Raw genomic sequence first — 20,090 nt, 5'->3', positions numbered from 1 at the left:
TCGATCGTTTCTTTGAATCGCTTCTCGGCTTTTTTTGTGAAAGACCACAACCGGAAGTTGTGGTTCACCGCCGGTCAGTTTGACAGCCGCGGCCGCCGGTGATCATCCACTGTTTCTCCGGGACGGACTCCGACCTCGCAGCTCCTCTGGGACATGTCCGACCGGCCTCCGGGCTGACGCTGGCTCTGTGGACCCCCGCGGTCCTCCACCTGCCCCGGCGGGCGTCCCGCTCCGCCCCCAGCGGGGTTAGCAGCTTTTAGCATCCGCAGCGAGGCAGCGGCTCCTCTGGCTGTTTGTGCGCCTGCTGCTGTGACCAGGAGGTTCTGGTTCTGGCTCCGGCTCCGGAGGCTTTGGACCCGGAGAATAAACAGACGCATTTACATGCAGACGGCGTGGCTGGCTGCTGTAAGGCTGCGGAGCCTGAACAACCTGCAGCCGCAGATCTGCTGGTGCCACACGGAGGTAGGTCGTTAAATCATGTTTTAATTAATGTTTGAGCTTTTCTGCGCGCCCAGCTGCTGCTGCTGAAGAGCCAGTACCTTCCAGTCACATCTGTTTCTGAGGACATAAACTCCATATTGTCCTCCTCGTGTCGCCTCACATGTGCAGAAATGAAGCCTGTCTCTTTAAAATCTCCTGCGCACAGATCAGATGGTGACATTTCAAGCCTCCTCTTCATGCTCCATCCTTGCATCCCCACCCATCCTTCCCTCTTTTTGTCCTCTCGGCTCCTCATCCATCCCTCTGTGGCTCCATTGATCCGGCCGCTGGCGTTGCTAAGAGACAGCAGAGGGCTGTGAAGGGCAGAGAAGTGATGGAGGGCAGATTTACCTGCTCAGCGCCAGCAGATGAAGATCAGGTGTTCGCGTCTCCGGCTGCTCCTCTGTTTTCTGTGTGAGAAAAATCTGTTTTTTTAATGACGGACGGACAATTTCCACTTGTTTGTTCAGGACCAAACAAGTGGAAATTAATCAGGGAAGTTGTCCTGCTGTGGGTTTCCCAACTCTCCAGATGTTCTGACCTCTGACCCTCCCTGACCTCTGACCCTCCCTGACTCCATCTGTCCCTTTAGCCCGTTTGGTTTGTGTTTCTGTGGATGAACCGTCTGCGGCGGCATCCTGGTTCCGGCCCGCTGATCCGATTCCTTTCGTCACATTTCCATCCAGCGGACGGCTGAAGCGCAGCGAACATCAATCTGTCAGAGCTGTAAATCTACTCTGTGAATTTTAATTTGGCCGTTAAATAATCCAGAATCGGCCCTTTAATCTGCAGCCGGGGCGTCGTCCTCGCGGGGGCCTCTGGAGGACTTTGATTCTGCTTCTTTCTTTCTGCCAAAGTGAAACCGCAGAGCACGACTCGGCTTAAACTGACAGTTTTCTGCTTCGACTTACTGATCACAAAAATGAAAAGTGTTGTTTTTCTTCCTGCTCTGACTCTTGATGTATGATTTATCACAGTTAAGGGAAGGAGAAGCTGACAGAACCACGTCCATCAGCAACTCAGAGCTGCACTGAAGCAAAGAGAAAAACAGCCGAAGCAGCTTCATGAATTATTATCTCTGTTTAATATATAATATTTTACATTTTGTCCTACCAATTCAAATGCAAGGAAGCCCAAAACACAGCATCACTGTATCCATATATATTTATTTTATTAAATTTCAATTGATTTGAATTTTATTTTAATTAATTGTATTGTTTATTTTAGTTTTACTTGGACACTGAAGTCTTTTAAAGTACTTTTTATTAAGCAAAATATACATAGTTTGTGAATGATACACCTGTTGGTGTGTACCATGATTATTATTATTATCATATTTTAAATAAATATAATTTTGATTTCAATATAAATATGTATGTACTTGTACTAAGCAAACAAAATCACTTTGTGTTTGAGTTTTGACTAAAATCAATCAGTTTGGACTGAAGGAATCTGGATCCATGAAATCTATAACTATTAAACCATTAACCATCACTTCTCTTCTTTTTAAAATTCCTATCAGTAGGTTGTATAGATTGAGAAGTAAAGCAGAACCGAACTACCTTTATTATTATATTTATCAATTAATCTACTGATTATTGTGACGATTAGTCCATTAATGGGATGAAAGAAATTGCCACATTCTACATTAAAACATGCAAATAAGTCGTCAATATGTTGTTCCTGTAGAGGATTTGAACTGAGTGAAGCTGAAACTGCCAGAGGAGTTTTGGATTTTTTCCAGCTGAAAGTGTTTTGATCTTAAAATGTTTATATTTTTGTGCACTTTTGGCTTAAATAAATGTCTGAAGGAGTAGCTTCGCCACAAAATGTCCTTATTTTGAGTCTGTATAGTCCAATCATCAATTAGTCGATTGCTAAATTAGTTGACAATTATTTCAATAATCCAATTAATAGTTTCAGCCACAATGGAATTAAATTACATCCTGATAGTTTAAAGCCAAAAGGAAGAGGTCGTAGTTCCTCTATTTGATCAACGTCAGACCAACCGTTGTCGTCTCTGCTGGACATCGAGCCATCAGGTGACAAACGGATCAAAGGCCAACAGTTTGCTAATAGGATTCCTCCCTTTAAACCGAGCGCACGCTCACACAAACAGGCTTTATTATCTGCCTGCTTCGTTCTGAGAAGAACCGATTTGAAATGTAAATCCGTCATGCTGAGCCGCAGCCAGGTCCAACACCGTCCCGACAAACTGTTTATGCAACAGATTCTCAGATTTCTGAATCGGTTGATTCCTCCACGAAAGCAGAAGCCTGTGTTTGGAGAATGACTCCCAGCTGCCGTCGCCGTGTTTTCTCTTCACAAATAACTAAAGGAGAAGCAGAACGATAATTCTGTTACACAGAAAAGACTTGATTTCCACCTGCAACGCTGCAAAAACACAAAATATTATCAAGTATTTTTTCTCTAGTTTTTTGTGCAAATATCAAATAACACAAAACCGACATTAAAGTAACTTTTCTGCAAGACAGCAGCTTATTTTAAATGTTTCATTGGCAGATTATTTCACTTATAACAATATTGTTTTTAACCAATATTAAATATTTACAACAAGCTGCTATATGTAGTTGAAAAATTACTTTTGTCTTATTTCAATTGTATTAAGATATTTGCACAAGAAACTAGACCAGAAATACTTGATAAGAGTTTGTGTTATTGCAGTAAAAGGTTAAAAGATGTAAAATCAGTGCAGATTTTTTTGTACGGCGGTGAAACCTGGCAGAGAATGCAGATTAAGGGCTTTAAATAAAAAATCTGTGACTTGTTTCGACTTTTCTGCCTCGAGGCAAAAGGGCCTCCAGTGAAGATGTGCATCGTGACAGAGTCGTTCAGCGGCAGGAATAAAGCCAAAACTCCACTGACACACACACACACACACACACACACACACCCAATCCTATCATTTTAAACTACTTACTGTGAATGTATTTCATTTTATTACATCCAATCACTGTAAACGGCTTAGCTTCACACACATTTAACTCGGTTAACCTGGGAACCAAACACATCCTGGAAAACCAAAGAAGGTAAAGCCGGGATGGAAACTGCAAGGTCTTCCTAAACCGGCTCCACTTCCACGCTGAGCTGTTCTTCCTTTTCCTGATCAAAACAAATGCAAAGCAGCCATCTTGAGTTTTCAGCTCACTGGTTCACCAAGCAGAAAGAAGAGTTGCAGTAGAGCTGAAACTGACAGTCAAATTGATCGTTATTGAAATAATAATCATTTAGTTATTTATTAATTGTTACCTGGAATGTACAAACTAAAAAAAACCTAACATGTTACAACATAGTATATAATTAAAATTGGTGCTGAACATCTATTTGTACACGCTGAACTTCAGGAAGTGATTTTTTTCACTCATAATTTCAGTTTTATTGTTGAGTTTTTCTAACTCTGTTGCTGATTTTGCTTGGTTGTCCACTGTGGGACTTCGGTCAGAAAGCTTGCAGGACATCAGTAGACTTTAAGCTGTTTACTGATGCATTCTGGGAATAAACGTGTTGGAGAACATGGGAGGATGAGGAACCGTCTTCACCCACTTCCAAATGAGAGCATAAACGTCTAACTACTAACAGTCGATAACTAAACTTTGTCAAACTTTATTCAACAAAAAGTTCACAAAACAGCAACGTAAATCAGAACTTTATAATTTATTTAGAAAAATGTATTCAAGGAAAGCTAAGGGTGCTCAATGCCTTCAAAGCTATAAAAATTAGGTCTGCTATTAGCGCTTTACCAACCACTGATGTCTTCCTGTGTGCTTTAGAGCATCAGGATTTACGTCTTGCCTTCATCGAGCTTCTCACTCTGATAACGATCAATTAATCAAAGCGTCGGATCAGCAGGAAGTAGCTGTGGGCTGTGGCTGTCTCAGGAGAGGAATTCAGATTATTTTAATGGGAAAATGTCTTCTATTTCATACTTTGAGTCCTGTTTCTAATAAAAAATGCACATATGAGACCGAAGCTGCCTCACCCACTCATATCATCCATCAGTGTCCCAGGGTCCCTTTCATATCCGCCCCCATCCTCTCCTCCTTTGTGCTTTGTAAAAATAGTTCATCTTTGATGCATTAAAGTTGTTTTTCAGGACAAACAGAGTAAGAACACCATCACATATTATAGCAGGTTAAAATTCAGCTTCAGTCAGATTCTAGGCCAGAGCAGTATTAAATTACCGTAATCTCAAATTTGCTTTGCTGAGGCAAATCGTATAATAATGCATCATTTCTCGACTCACAAACTGAAGTCTGAAACTGCAGCTGATTATCTTTATTATATCATTAGAAGTCTGCAGTGGTGGGACTCTGAAGCCTTTTCCAAGCTCGACTAATTACCTAATTAGGAAAAGCTTCAAACAGGTTAATCAGACACCAAGGGAGCGCACAGAGTTTTAATGAACCCTGACATCTTCAGCTCGGTTTTTCCTCTCTTTTTTCTCACTGGTTGCTGCTAAGGGTGAATATTCTCTGTTCATAAAGAGTTATTTTATTTTTACCTCATACTGCGTCGAATACACACACAGCTTAGAAGATTAAAGAGCAGACACTGATGACAGGGCAGCACATGTTCAATTCAAGTTTATTCATATGGCACATTTCGGCAGTTCAAAGTGCTTTACGTCTTAAAAACATCTCAAACAATAAGCATTATATTCTGTCAAATGCAAGCAAATGTTCATCCGAAATGCTGATCAATGTTCCATTCACTGCTAATCAAGAGCAGCTCTAAACAGGTTTTGATTTAAAGGACCTCCCTCAGTGTTTCAGCAGTTTCGCAGTTTTCTGGAAGTTTATTCCAGATAGGAGGAGCATAAAAAGTGAATTTTGTTTCTTCAGAACCTCTCAGAACCTGAGAGGTTCTGAAGGTTGATCCAACAGATGTTTAACGTGTTGTGGTGCTGAGCTGTTCGGTGATTTATAAACTAACAGCAGTATTTTAAAGTCTATTCTCTGAGCGACAGGGAACGTGTGAAGGACTTTAGATCTGGATGATGTTCTTTAACTTCCTGGTTTCAGTCAGAACTCCAGCAGCAGCGTTCTGGATCAGCTGGAGAATTTCTTTATTTATTTTTTTCCTAGGCAGACCTGTTGCAGTGATCAGTGCGTTTCTATAGATCTTGCTGCTACATTAGCCCTTTAATCCTGAAAATGTTCTTCAGGTGACAGAAGGCCGACTTTGTAACCGTCTTTATGTGACCCTGAATGTTCAGGTCTAGTTTCTAGCTGTATTAACTGAACCAGACAGCCTCTGCATTGAGATCCTGTCTATAAACAGTAAATGGGACCCAAGCTGAGGAGCTCCAGCCTGCACCATTATGCTCAGAAATAAAACTGCATCACCTGTTTCACTCATTTTAGTCGTTATTCTTGCTCTGCAGCTGGATCCACTTTTAAAAGCCCTTCCAGGTGCCGCATTAACCATTTAAAGCTTGCATGAATCACAGCCTTTAATCTTTTTTAGATTTAGTGTAATTTCAGTGAATTCAGCATTGGCTTTATGGTGCTGCAGAAGTGCAGGAATGATCAGGGATGTCCAAAGTGTGGCCTGTGGGCCATTTTTAGCCCTTAGAATGATTTTTTGTGGATCCCAGCTACAGTTCAAGAATGACATATATTTGTTTATTTAATTTCTTATTTCTAATTAGTGTATTATAAATATTGACCAGATTTTCCAACAATGTAAAATGTAAGGTACCACACAAAATATTTGTATTTTTACAATGGAGCTTTGATAATAATTAAAACAAAGTCTACCCAGTAACTGTAACAGAAAATCTGACTTTTCTACAACCAAATCTTTTAACTGAGAATAAATTTGGTTAAATGAGTCCAAAGGAATTTGAAAAATCTGTGAATTTCAGTTAATACAGAAAAAGAGTTGGATAAATAACAGTCTGTTATTACAAAAGAAGCTCCTCTTCCTTCTCCCAGTGCGAACTGGAAACAACCAAACAGAGCCAGGAGGCGGGTCTTAGTGCTGTCAATCATCTCTTCCCATTGACTCCTAGCTCTCTGGTGAGATTCAGCTAGCAGAGCCTGTTGATTGACAGCACTAAGACCCTCCTCCTGGATCTGATTGGTTGTTTTTGTTTGGGAACATTTCTTCAGATGGTAATAGTTGCTCAGGAGGAAGTGGAGATTGATCTTTTCACAGATTACCTGTCATGATCTGGTGACAGTTTTAACAAAAACGTAAGAAACATTTCTTTAAATAGAAGTTACATTCTGCAGCTTTGAACCCCGTCAGACAGTAGGAACCTCGATCCAGTCTGGCTACTGGGTGGTGATGTGTGACCTCATAAGTCCTCCATTGTTCTCCCAATGGGACGGTCCGGCTCATTGTTTCAGGATAATTGTTTGCTGCTCTGATCCTGAATCCTGGAGAACCTGGAGCCATCAGGAATCTCCTCACCTCCAATGATCTGATTTAAAAGTTGGACTGAAGCAGCAGCTGGCAGACATTTCCGATGCCTCTGCTGATTTTAGCAGCAGCTCTGCAGCCTCTGTCATTACTGAGATGATTCTGCAGAGCGAGCCGAACCGCGGGTTATGTTTCTGTCACAGATCTTCATGCTTCCCTGAGCAGTGTCTCCACACTAATGCGATGTAAGCTGCTGGCTCTGTTCCTGGAGTTTAGATGAAGCAAGTGTCATTTCTTCCTGTTTTATAAATCAGGAGAAGTTCCCAGGGCTGCTGTCTGTCATGCTTTTACCTCATCTAACTGCAAGAAACCGTCTCGTTTCTCCATCTGTGCTCTGCGTGAAGCGTGAAAGAGCTCCCAGGGGAATCCCGTCCCGTCTCCGTTCGTGAAGTTTTAGACCTCCTCGTTAATCGACTCTTCCCCCTGAAACAGCAGAGACGCTGCTCTCTGTGCAGCACCTCAGCATGCACTCATTACTTCACTGCGGTTGAGTGAGCGTGACCTGGAAGCCAGCGCGATAGCCACCACGTTTTTATCTAAACGCAAGCAAGGGAAGCCAACTGCAGATTTTCCCGATAGGAATCAATTGTTTTATCGGCTGTTTTACCCCCCACAGAATGAACTTCACTGAGATAAAACTAGTAGGGCTTCAACTAACGATTATTTTAGTAATTTGTTATTGGTCAATGAATCAGATTTTTTTTTAAAATCGGTACATTCTGGAGATCTTATGCACATAAGCATATGTTATATGACATTAAAAATGCAAATAAACGATTCAATTTCTTTTCTAAATAAGAAAATAAACATGTTCTTGCCTAAAATGCAACAAGTTTTCACTCTAAGCCATTGTTTATTATTATTATTGTGAACCATGAAAATTACAATCTTTGAAAAGTTGAACATTTTCTAGAAAAAAAATCAAAAATCTGAACTTAATCTGAAAAAAATCTAGAAGAAAACAAGTTTCAAAAATCTTTTTTTTTCACTTTTGAAAAACAAATTTTCCATTTTTTTCTAGAAAATTTCTCAGATTAACACCAAGATTTGTGGGATTCTTAGTGGAAATTTACCCATCCTTTTTGATAAATGTACAATGGTCCTAATAGGCCGTCGTAGAGTAACTGATTAATCATTCAATACTTAAAGATTACCTGATCAAACAGACCAAAATAGGAAGTGATTTGGAAATGTTGGCATTTTAAAGACCAAAATCAGAATAATTCACACAACTAACAAAATTTCAAAATAATGTGAAGTACATTTTTTTTAAAGAGAAAATCTTTTATTTGCATCATACAGTGTGGCATAGTCAAGATGTTTTTTTGTGCAGCAGCAGAGGGTGTACAAACTAATTGAACAAGATGTGTCTGGGAACTTGCTGTTTTTCCGTTGCCTTCCCTGCATGGAGGTAGAGTGTTTAGTTTTTGCATCCCGTAGACATGATAGTGAATGAGCGTACAAGGTTGAACTGCTCCGTCTGTTCTCCTTTGTTTCTTTAGTTTGGTCTTAGCAGATTGAGTCTCCGCCTCTGTTAGCAGAGAGAGGTCAATAAAGTAACTATGCAACTCTGAGTTCGTTAGAGCAGTAGCATTATGCTTATGTTAGCGCAGCATGCTAGCTGTTAGCTCCTTGACAGAATCGTACTGTCTATTACTGAACAGTTTGTTTTTGCCAATTTTGTCTCATGATCCAAACCTGCTCAACGATTTTCTTAGCGCTAGCATTTGCTAACTTACCAACTGTGTTGACTAGTTCATTATGGTAGCATTTGGCATTATGGCTGGATAGACAAGTCTTTCATTGTTTACATTTTTAAGTCAATTTAGGAATAAAGTTTTTGTGCTGCCAGCTAATCAAATCCCTGCTTTCCAACTGCGAAAATGGCTGATTGTGGTGGAGTGGGCGGGGCTTGAAGCATCATTTAAAGAGACAGCACCAAAAAAGAGTTACTTTTCAACATACCCAGAGCTGGGGTAAAAGCAGAGCTTTGGGAGCTACAATAATGAAACATTCAGACCAAATCATTGCAGTTCCACTTTATTTAGACCTAAACTGAATGATTCAAATTGGAAAAGGACAATTTTAAAAGCATGATATGTCAACTTTAACTGTGATTTGATGCTCTTTGCACTGGCAGCTTTGGCAATGTGTTCTTAATCGGAGAAGAGGTGAGACTTCATATTATGCATGCAGAGAAAGGACACATCCAGACTGTCTTCGTTTGCATCAACCTTCTCTGGGTGTCTGCATGGATCGTCTCTGCGGCAGCGGCAGCTGGCACTGGGCCTCAGGACAGAGGGCCGACCTGCCAGGCTTCACTTTATTATTCCTCTCGCAGGACTCCAGAAAGAGGAGGAAGAGAGAGGATGAAAGGAGGGAGGGGAGGGAAAGTACCACTTTGTGTTTGCGTCTGGAAACTGTACATCTGTTCACTTACGAGGTCTCATTTAAACATACTGCTCAGCAGAGATACCACTGGAGAAGTTGGGAAGACAATTCGATAAGATCTGAAACTTTACAGTTTTATGGCAAAGTTTTTATTGTATTTAATTAAAATGTTAATTTTTATTGGGGATTCCTGAAAAATCTTTCCACACAATTTTAGGGTGTTTTCTAAAATTGATAGATTTGGTTCGATTGGATTTTCAACTGCTGCAGTTCGCTTCCTCACTGCACTGTCTCAAACAAACCAAACTTTTTGAGGAAATTGTTTCCCTCCTCGCCTGTGGGGGCGCTGCTCCAAGAACCACAGAAGAAAACGACATGAAAACCTCTGAAGAAGACACTAAATGTAAACAAAAATTGAGCAGTATCAGATTTTAGCAGATGTAGGATTTCTCTTTTGTTTCTGGTTAAAGACCACTAGCCATTACTCCTGCTATCGCTAGGCACACAGGTTTGTTTTGGTTGTATTTACCCATAATGCCCTGCTCTGTAGTCCACTTCCTGCTTTTGGAGTGTCATTGGGCCACTTGGTGTTCACATATCAATTGAAACCACACCAGAGTTCACTTCAACCGAACCAAGACCAAGGTTTGGAAATGGAGCACAGTTTTGTTTTCTTGGTCCAAATCAGAGTTTGATGAACGAACCGGAAATAACCTGGGGTTTGATTAAAGTGGACCAAACATGGCTGATGTGATACAAAAATACTGAATGAAACAGTGAATGAGGGATTGAAAATGATGATTATTTTAGTGATTTAGCAGCTCTGCTCTGCCTCCCGCTAAATGCCTCATGAGAGGATAAACACACCAGAGAAAAAAACTACTAAAAACAAAAACGACCGAAGAGAAAAGGCTTGTGGATCTCACCTGGAGGACAATGTCTCAGCGGTCGAGCAGATCTGCACTCTTTGTTTTGTGACAGTGCAAACAAGACAGAAGAAAACAAAAAAACGGAGCCACGCTGAGAAAGCAGAAGAGTGGAGTAAAGTGTAACGTTCTGGGAATTCATAGGCCACAGTGAGAGGTGGTTATTGATCACTACATTAAAAAAAGCAGATGGTGCAGAACTCATGAGTCAAGTGCAATCCGGTAAAGAGAGATAAATGGCAATACTTCTGCAAGGCTAATTGCTGCTGCTCAAAACAAAATGTACTTAAAGCCCATTTGGGAATCTGTTAAAATCAGGAGAAATTAGGTGTTTCTCAGTATCAACAAAAATCTAATTGAAAAATAATGGCTTCATTTAACCCTTTCAGCTCCTGGAATGCATTTACATGCTATTGTTTTCTCAGAATTGTCTTATAGATGCTTAAAAATAGAAAGAAAATCTAAATAATGTTAAGAAAATAAATGGAATCAAACCCAAGAGGTAAACAATTCAATAAAAACAATAATACAAAACAAAGAAAAGTTGTGTTTCATTAAATTAGGGAGCCATACCGACAGAGGATTAATAAAACAATTTAACTGTTCAAATATTTAAAAAGATTTCTCAATGTTTTTCCAGGTTACATAAATTGGGGTGGTAAGTACATTGAAGCTCACATTACCAAGTTTTTATTGTTATATTTTTGTCACAATTATAGTTTACTACTCATTTATGACCTCATCTTACTTGCTCCTTTTCCCTTTGTTCCTTTATTTTGAAACATAAATATAATTTAGTGGCTCAGTTAGGAACATAATAATAGCACTCTGTTGTGTAATTTGCTGAAAACAACAAAAGATGTTCTTAAAAGTTGAAGGAGAAAATTCAAACCCCTTTTACCGCTTCACACCTCAGCCGCACTTTCCAGAAAAAACACAACTCAGAGTTTAAACAGTTTGCAGAAAGTTGGATTTTACACAACTAAACTGGGATTTTGATGCATTTTCAAAAAATTTCTTCAGTTTAAATTTCACGTATTTCTCAGATTTTACCTTAGAGTGATGATGTCACACTCGACTCTGAATGTGTGTAAAATATTCAGATTTTTATTTATATCAACTCTACAGTTTTCATCTCTACAGCTACAATTTACACACCAAAACGCAGGTATTTCTGTCTACTTTCACTTAGTGTGTCTCTCACTGCTGTAGGATTTGCAGTTTTGTGTCAAATCAGCTCAGAATGAAGAGAACTTGCACTCAGACTCTCATTCACTCCTGGTATATTTCGTCTTATTCACAAAATTGAACCGGAGTGTCTCTTTAATCCCCCGTATCTCCTACACAAAACACTGCAGAGACATAAAGATTAACATATGTGGCCACCAGAAGCTTCTGTCTCTCCTGGTGCATGAAGGCTTCCAGAACAAGTTGCAGGTTTTCCACTGGGATACTTTGTGTGATGCAAACGTTTTACTGTGGACAGATGAGACAGCCATCACCATGGACATGGGTGACTCGACATTTTCTGAGTCTCAGGAGTTTTCCTTTTCTGATATTAAGTACGAAAAAATTCAGTATTTTCAGCCATAAAAGCCTAAACAAACAGGAAGAGGTCTTGTACGGACTTTCAAAATAATACTCACATATTTACATAAGAGACCAGCTTTGTCATGAATGTGTTTGTTACCTAAGTAAGTTTGAAACCTAACAGACTTAAAAGACAAATGTAAAGCTGTGACCTTTTTCTAGTTTTAAATTATTTTTTACTGTATCTAACAGTAATCAGTCGCCACCTGCCACTGTGATACTTGCGTAAGTATCAAAGTATTACAGTAGTGCAGCTTAAACTTTCAGGGATGATAAACCGTGCAAAGCAGATGAAGCTAAAAATGTCATCATCTTTGGAGCTGCTTGGTTTTCAATGTGTCCACATTGTGTAACGTTGTGTTGCAGAACCAGAGGAATTTGGGTTGAGCAAAAAATAAAAAATAAATCCTTGCTGTTTAGTTTAAATTTACTTGCTTTGTGCTGTAATCCTGTTGTATAACTGGTTGCGGAGTATAACAGCAGAGCATAACGTTTCTCCTTTCTTGCTGTAATTTCACTCGTTCTGCACCCCCCACCCCCCTCCATGCTGCTTGCAATAGACTTCTAAATCTGACTGCTCTGGTCTGAGTTCAGGAAATTTACCGTTTGGTTGTTGTGATACATATGCATGGTTAAGCCTGTTTATCCCTGCTAATCCTCTCTCGGTATGTCTCCCTAAAATATGCAGCAAAACCGATGTATTATATCTCACAACAAAGCAAGACAGAGAAAGTGGTTGTGGTTGGATGCGTCTGACATTCATGCCATACATAGTGCTCCATACTTCTGTGAAATTTAATCATCCTCACTTTAAATTGGAGCTTAAATGGATCCACAACTACAGAAGTAGTTGCTGATGAACTGGGATGTTTAATTTCTCATGCAAAGATGCCCCATTAGGTTTGCTGCTGTTTGTCCCTCACTCGTTACAATTTTAATTAGCGGTGGACGCCTAGTGTATAATATGACCTAAGTAATGTGGGAACTAACTAAATGAAGGAGAAGGACAGTCAGTTTGGTTCTTGTTGGTTTGTTGTTTTCTGATTTCTGAAGCAAACAGAAGTCATGATGTACATTTTGAGATGAAACTGTGGGCATTAATGTAAATTAAATCTGAACGTTTCTGAATATTTCACATCTGAAGTGTGAAATGATCATTACTCATCAGATTTCCCATCAGTGGGAAATATAAAAAACGATCAAACTCAAACAGTCATGGTGAAAAAACTGCAAAAGCTAATAGCCATTTAAATTTGAAAAGCTGGCTGATATATGGAGCTCCAACGATGCCGAGTTTATACTGCATTCACCAAATTTCTATGGTCAACAGGCGAAAAACCACATCCAACAAATTTTATCATTTATTGCAATAAACGATAATATTGTTGTTTTTAGACCCTTTTCATTTAATATTATGGTAATGGCAAAATAATTTCTTTAATTTTTAAAGAACTTTTAACACTGGTACTGGAAGACATTTTAAATATTCAAAATAAATAAAACAATAAAAATCACAAATAAAATGAATTATGAAACTGTCTTTAAAAAAGGGCTAAAAATCATCAGACTTAAGAGAAAAAATCATCCAGGTTTTGGTAGAAAGAGAGAAAAGAGAAAAATAATAAGAAAGGCTGTAATGCTGAAAATGCAACCAACATTTTTAGTATTATTTGGTGAATATCTTTTATGAAATCATTATATTATATCATCTATTTTTATCTTTCCTGCAGTGAGTCAGCAATTCCTGTCAGCCACAATCTTCTCTATTCCTGCCATCAGTCAGATTTTATTCTTCTTATTATTATTATTTCAGTTCAATAAATCTTACAATATAGAGCTGCATGTTTAAACGACACACTGCTCTGATCAGCAAAGGAAAAATACTTCAGTGGGTTTTAGATACACACGACCTTGAAAGATGATCTATCAGAAACCTCGGATGCAGCTCGACACAGAAAGATGTTCACTTCAAATTAAAGCACAGCAGAAACAACTTGAGACACAGCGAAAGGGCAGCTCAGCTGGAAGGGAGCTAATGGATGATTTATGGCTGAATTTAAGTGTCTCCGTTTTTATAAAGCTGTCTGCAGAAAGTCTCGCTCCTCGGCTGTATCCATGGAAACTCTCCACATCCTGAGGAAAGAGATAATTCGTTCACTCCTGTCTTCTGCTAATTGTGTCATTTGAATGATATAAAAAAGGACTGAAACTGTGGCGCTCGTTAATGACATTGGCACGTTGTTCAGCTCGTCTGTCTGTTAAATTAACAGACCACATTAGATGTTTCTTGTGCATCTGTGGGAAATTGAAGAAAATATTGTTCAATATTCAATGAAATCCATCAGATTTCTTCCACTTTTTTCACTTTCTGCGCCAATATCTGAGGCTTAGCATCAACCGATACCCATCCGATACAGAAAATCATCGCAGAATTGACTTAAAACATTTCCTTTTCTTGAAAATAAAAAACAAAGGCATAAATGTACTGAATTATTACACATATTTGGTAACACTTAAATACACCAATAGCTTCATAAGCTTCACAACTTTAATTTGTGAAATCAGTGCAATTAGCAGTAGAACAAACAATGTGAAATATTAATAAAGAAACTGAAACTGACAACATCAAGAGGTTGACTAACTTGGTCAAATATTCAAAAATAAACTGAATTCAACAAAATGTAAATAAATAATAAGGCATGAAGTTGCTCAGAGCACAAAACATAGAATTAGACTGTATAGATCTGCACTGATGGATCGGCCATGTTGTCACAGACAGAGGTACCGACCGATTAAGGTAAAAGTATCTGGTAAAATTTCCCAATCAGTTTCTTTCAATAAAATACTGATGAAACTTTAATAGAAACTGGTTAAAAAATGTTTTTCATTCAGTGGGTAGAAAATCCAGAACTTTTACTCCAGTAAGAGAAAAGATGTTGGGGTGCTGCACCAAGAACCGCTATAAAATTACTCAAGTAAAAGTAGAAAGGAGAGTCTATCGTTCCACGATCATTTACCGTGGTGATTTATTCAGGAGTTAAGCATAATAAAATGCTCTTGAAATTAATTATGTTCTGCGAACAGAACTGTGGAAGGTAACCTTGATGAGAAACTGTCAGAGAGAAAGTGGAGCCAGATGGGAATTAGCATGAAAGCAACACAGGTGGAGCAGTGGAGACGGTCAGGAGCGAGAGCTCAGAGAATGAATGGATGGATGGATGGATGGATGGATGGATGGATGGATGGATGGATGGATGGATGGATGGATGGATGGATGGATGGATGGATGAAGGGAGGGATGGATGGATGGATGGATGGATGGATGGATGGATGGATGGATGGATGGATGAATGGATGGATGGATGGATGGATGGATGGATGGATGGATGGATGGATGGATGGATGGATGGATGGATGGATGGTGGGTGGGTGGATGGATGGATGGATGGATGGATGGATGGATGGATGGATGGATGGATGGATGGATGGATGGATGGATGGATGGATGGATGGGTGGACGGACAGACGGACGGATGCTATAATTATTTGGTTTTTGTTTTTGATCATTTTCTTGTATATTCGGTTCGAAATGTCTTGCCATACTCAGCTGTTATTATTGCCGTTTGGGTGTTGCTGTATCACTTCGTTCTTTTCTGTTAAATCTCTCCTGATTATCGTATCTTTTCCTCCCTGTCGGTTCCAAGCTGTTCAGATTTAACCCTTAGATCACGTTGAGTTACGATTGTTAGTCTTTCGCCACCAGATTCACTGCTCTCACTGCCGCAGCTGCTCCACATCTCCTCCGATTAACTGGTCAGTCTCTGCAGCATGTGGGTCAGGTGAAATGAAGGAAGTAGCTGAAACTGGGAGCAGCAGAAGAAAATGCTCTGCTCAGGTTTATCTTTATCATCACAAAGCGTCACAGCTGGACGAGGCGGGAGCAGCGAGGCGGCTGGTGGAGGAGCAGATGGCGGCAGGTTATTGGGAAACTGATGAGCAGCTGCTGGCCGCTGCTTCAGGATCTCACTCATCCCAGACGCAGAAAACAGAGGATATCCCTGGCAGGTTAAAGACAGATTGGAAACATTTGTACTGCTTAGTGGCAGCAACAGGCAAAAGGAATCAAAGATGGTAATTAAATTTGGACAGGAACTCTCGCAGACGGTTCTATAAAACCGTCTGCAGAGATTAAAAGCTGGAATGGAAAACTTGCAGCCAGTTTTCCTGTTTCAGTCTAAAGACTGATCAGTTCAGACCAGCCGCTCCAAAGTGCAAATGCAGACTTTTCATTTTTAATCAAGATAAAATCATTTTTTACCGAAGAAATTGTTATTTGTCTTTTTATAGCCAAGAGCTTATAGGTACAGCATTAACAGTAAATTTATCTACTTATTTCACACTTTTTACCCAGATAAATAAGAAATATATGGGTACACCTGAATTTTGTGGTGTTGCAGCAGTTTAACCTTTGAAAAAAAAGACCTGTAGCCTTGTTAAATAGAAACGTTTAAAGTGAGTAATGTGTCCAATAAAGGATCCTCTGCATTTTGCATTAGACCTAAAGGGGCAGAGGAGAGCGGCAGGCTCGCATTAATTGATGAATGGGACAAATGCTAAAAAAGCTTTTCCACAAAATCTTTAAACCGACTGGAAAAAGGAGCGTCAGGGCTGGAAAAACAGGTCATGCTTTAAACCTTAATACGTTAAAAAAGCTCCGCCAGCTCTACAGATTATCATATGCTTCCCTGCGAGGTGTTTGGTTCGCTGCGTTGGAAGAAGATCCAGTGAATCAAACCTGCAGAATGTCCTCTGGGTTTGCACTGGAAACATGAAAAGGAGACAGAAACTGTCTGTCCTCCTTTTCTTTTCCTTTTTTTTCCAGCATTGATTAGTTGGGTCAAGGTTGGAGACTCTGCGGTTCGTGTTGCTGAAACAACCCAGCTTCGCTTTGCTGGCTGCCAGGGCAATGCAACAAAAATAGGGTGATGGAAAATCAAAGTTCTTGGACTGATGGGTCTGACGTTTCAATATTCTAATGTTTAATGAATTTTTATTGCTTTTAATGCTGATTATTCACCATTAATTTAGTTATTTGATATAATCCTCCTCCATGGTGTGATTAGTCTGCAGATTTCATCATCTCTGTTAATCCACTTAAGCCATTGTGTATAAAATAGTGTAAAAGCTGTTGAGTTCCTTTTAAATGCATACAAAAGGGTGAAAAACTCTATTAAGCTAAATATGCTTAGTAGAGTTATTATTTTCTTTTTTTTAGCAGAATTTTAACCAGGTGAGTCTAAAAGTGCAATTTGAGACATTCTGGGTGAAAATATTTACAGAAAAATGAAGTTTTTTATGTTGCATGTAAAAGTATACACATTTTAGAGTCTGTTAAACCATTAATCAGTTCCCAAATTAGTTGGCAATTATTTCAACAATTGATTCATCACGATCAGTCCGATTAATCACAAATAATGCCTCACAACTTTTAGTTGTTTCATATCATCAGAAAGAAAGTTTTTTAAGAAGCTATCCCACAGAAACCAGAAGCGTTCAAGATTTTAATGCAAAAGTCTTTGCTGAGTTGACAGTTTCAGCTTTAAACTATTATTTCTGATTTTAAAAAAGGCTTTTTCAACATTTGCTCCAGTGACGAATTATGTTACTTATCCGTTTACAGCAAGAATTTACCACAGGATTTAAGAGCTTTGCAAAAATCTCCCAGCTGATCGCTTTTCCTCTCGGCTTGTAATATTGATGGAGTTAAACTTATTTTGTCATCAAGCAGCAGCAAAGGAAACATTTTCCAGAGTTTATGTCAACACAACTTGTCACAAAACTTCATTAGCTTGCAGCCTCCTTTGTGACACATTTCTGCAGAGCGTGTCACAAAGCGCTTAGTGAAAAATAACAGATGAATTTCCTGCAACAGCCAGAAAAAACCAAAAGTGACAGGAATTTGTTTGGAGGTTCGGCGTCCCTGTTTGGTATTCCACACGGTTTTCATCTGTCTGTACGCCGTCAGTCAACGTTCCCAGTTCAGCACTGTGACATTTTTTACTTGCATTCAGCAGACAGACATCCAAACGGAGACACGCTGATCCTTCTCTGAAAGACGAGCAGAGCAGCACAGAAAGAAAAGACGAAGCCGTGAAAATCTGATGGGGAAACGCGAGAACAAAGGAAAAAAGAAACAAACCGGAAACGTGTAAGCTGTGTTGGACTGAGATGGAATCTAAGTAGGTTAACAAAACAAGATTAAACATAGCAGCATGAAATTTGGTTTAAAAAATAATACTATCACTCGGAAACAGCCCTGAATATCACCATCTCCTCTTCATCACGGAGTTCCTCAAGGCTCCATCTTCGATCCGTAGACTTTGCTTCCCAAACAAGATGTAGAAGAAACAGGATTGAAAAGGACAACTATGTTTATTTACTTTTCACTTTTGTCCAACTTATTTATAGTTTTGGTTTTTGAGATTCCAACTTAATCCTCAGATAAATCTAAATTCATTTAGAGATAAAACAAAAAAAAGTCCTGATTGTTGGTTCAGGGTTTTAACAGGGTTTCTACATGACGATATCACAGATAACAAAAAGGGCTTTAGAAAATCTGTATTTCGTGCAGAATAATTTGCAGATTGATCCAAATTGGTCTATAGTTTGTTTTCTTACCAGTTAGTCCAGTAGACCCGGTTTGATTGAGGACCTAAATTGCACCATTTGTTACATTTTCAGCTGGAGCGGTTCGCTCTGACGCTGCACTGAGCCAAACCATCCAAACGCTTTAAAAAAGCTGTTTCCCTCCTCGCCTGTGGGGGCGCTGCACCAAAAAGCGGTGGTAGGATTTCTCCCTCTACCACTAGACTGTTGCACTTGTTTTGGTTATTTTCACCCAGATGATCGGCACTTTAGTCCGCTTCCTGGTTTTGGAGCGGTTTCCGGACCACTTGGTGTTCACACATAAACTGCACCAGAATTCACTTCGACTCAACAGAGCTCTCGGTTTCAGGCGGTGTGAAAAAGTTACATATTTAAGCTTTAAGGGGTTGAAACAGCTGGTGTGAAAAGCTAAAGTTGCACCTTACTTTGTTCATCACCTTTATTGGCTGAGCTTGTTTTTATGATGCTTTAATAAGGAGAACTGGATTTTTATTCTGCTTTTTCTTCTTCTCGACAGGTTTTCTGGAAAAGCTGATCTTCCTGGAAAGATTCACAAACACCCACATGGATGTCTGATAATCGATCTCCTGACTTTACTGGAAGCCTTGTGCCAAAGGGATCTGGGGATTCAGCGTCTGGGGCGGCGGCGCGTTCCTGCCAGCAGACCTGCATCTGCACAGGCGAGATAGGCAAAGTGGACACTCAGACATCACTGCAGCTCAATGTGAACACCAGGCACAGCTGGAGAAAACAATTAAATTAGTGCATCAAATGAAGCTTAGCACACATAAAACCAGACGCATGCAGCGCTGCTGAAGGACAGATGCTGCCCCCACCCCGCCTCGCATCATCCTCTCAAATCCAGCCGCTGGGAAGATGAGATTTGGATCCGACCGATTTGTTCGCTCACTCGCTGCTTTGTTCCTGGCCAAAACGTTGGAAGCATCGCTCTGAGGCGCCGCTGCAGTGAGCATGTTCTGCTGCTACCGCTGTGCTTTCCAGTTTTTCCCCCCATGGGGACAAAGATGAAGAGAATCTGAGCTACTTTGGATCTGTGTCACAAGATTTGAGCTAAAAAATACTCAAAAATGTCTCAAATATCTTTGAGAAAACCCCAAAGTTGCACCAAATAAAAGTAAAAGGAGTCCGACCAGTATTTAGTGTTTCTCAAGAACTGAGAAACTGATAAAACATAATTTAATGTAAAGAAGATCATCATCAAAACTTTTGGTATTGTGAAAATCAAACTATAAATAACAAGAACAAAATCAGGTTTTTATTATGTTTAATATAAAACCTAAGAACTGCAGGTCTGTGTCTGGTAATATTTAATTAAAGCAAATTTTCTCTTCATCAAGGGAGAATCCAGATATTTTACTCAAGTAAAAGTAAAAAGTCACAAAAAACCCCAAAAACAAACTAGTGTAAAAAATGGTAAAATGTTTCCAAATAACTGATCAAACAACCAACCATTGTTTAAAAATTACATAACCAGACGGATCAAAAATATTCTGCTATTTTAGAGCTCAAAAAGAACATAATAAATAGAAATAACATAATATTTTGAACCTTATAAATCTATAACAGTTG

At 39.4% G+C, this 20,090-nt stretch overlaps 1 long non-coding RNA gene across 1 annotated transcript; it reads left to right on the top strand.

Annotated features, from left to right (window-relative positions):
- The first annotated feature begins 73 nt into the window (after window positions 1-73).
- Window positions 74-1,730, top strand: LOC129358494 (uncharacterized). The gene is made up of 3 exons (XR_008605809.1): window positions 74-462; window positions 647-894; window positions 1,458-1,730. It is a non-coding gene; the product is annotated as an uncharacterized LOC129358494 (long non-coding RNA).
- The last annotated feature ends 18,360 nt before the right edge of the window (window positions 1,731-20,090 follow it).

This window comes from Poeciliopsis prolifica, unplaced genomic scaffold (assembly GCF_027474105.1).
Source record: "Poeciliopsis prolifica strain line A6 unplaced genomic scaffold, Auburn_PproV2 SCAFFOLD001, whole genome shotgun sequence".
NCBI classification, from domain to species: Eukaryota; Metazoa; Chordata; class Actinopteri; order Cyprinodontiformes; family Poeciliidae; genus Poeciliopsis; species Poeciliopsis prolifica.
The sequence above is the reverse complement of the archived record's forward strand: the minus strand, read 5'-3'. Positions and strand labels throughout refer to the sequence as shown.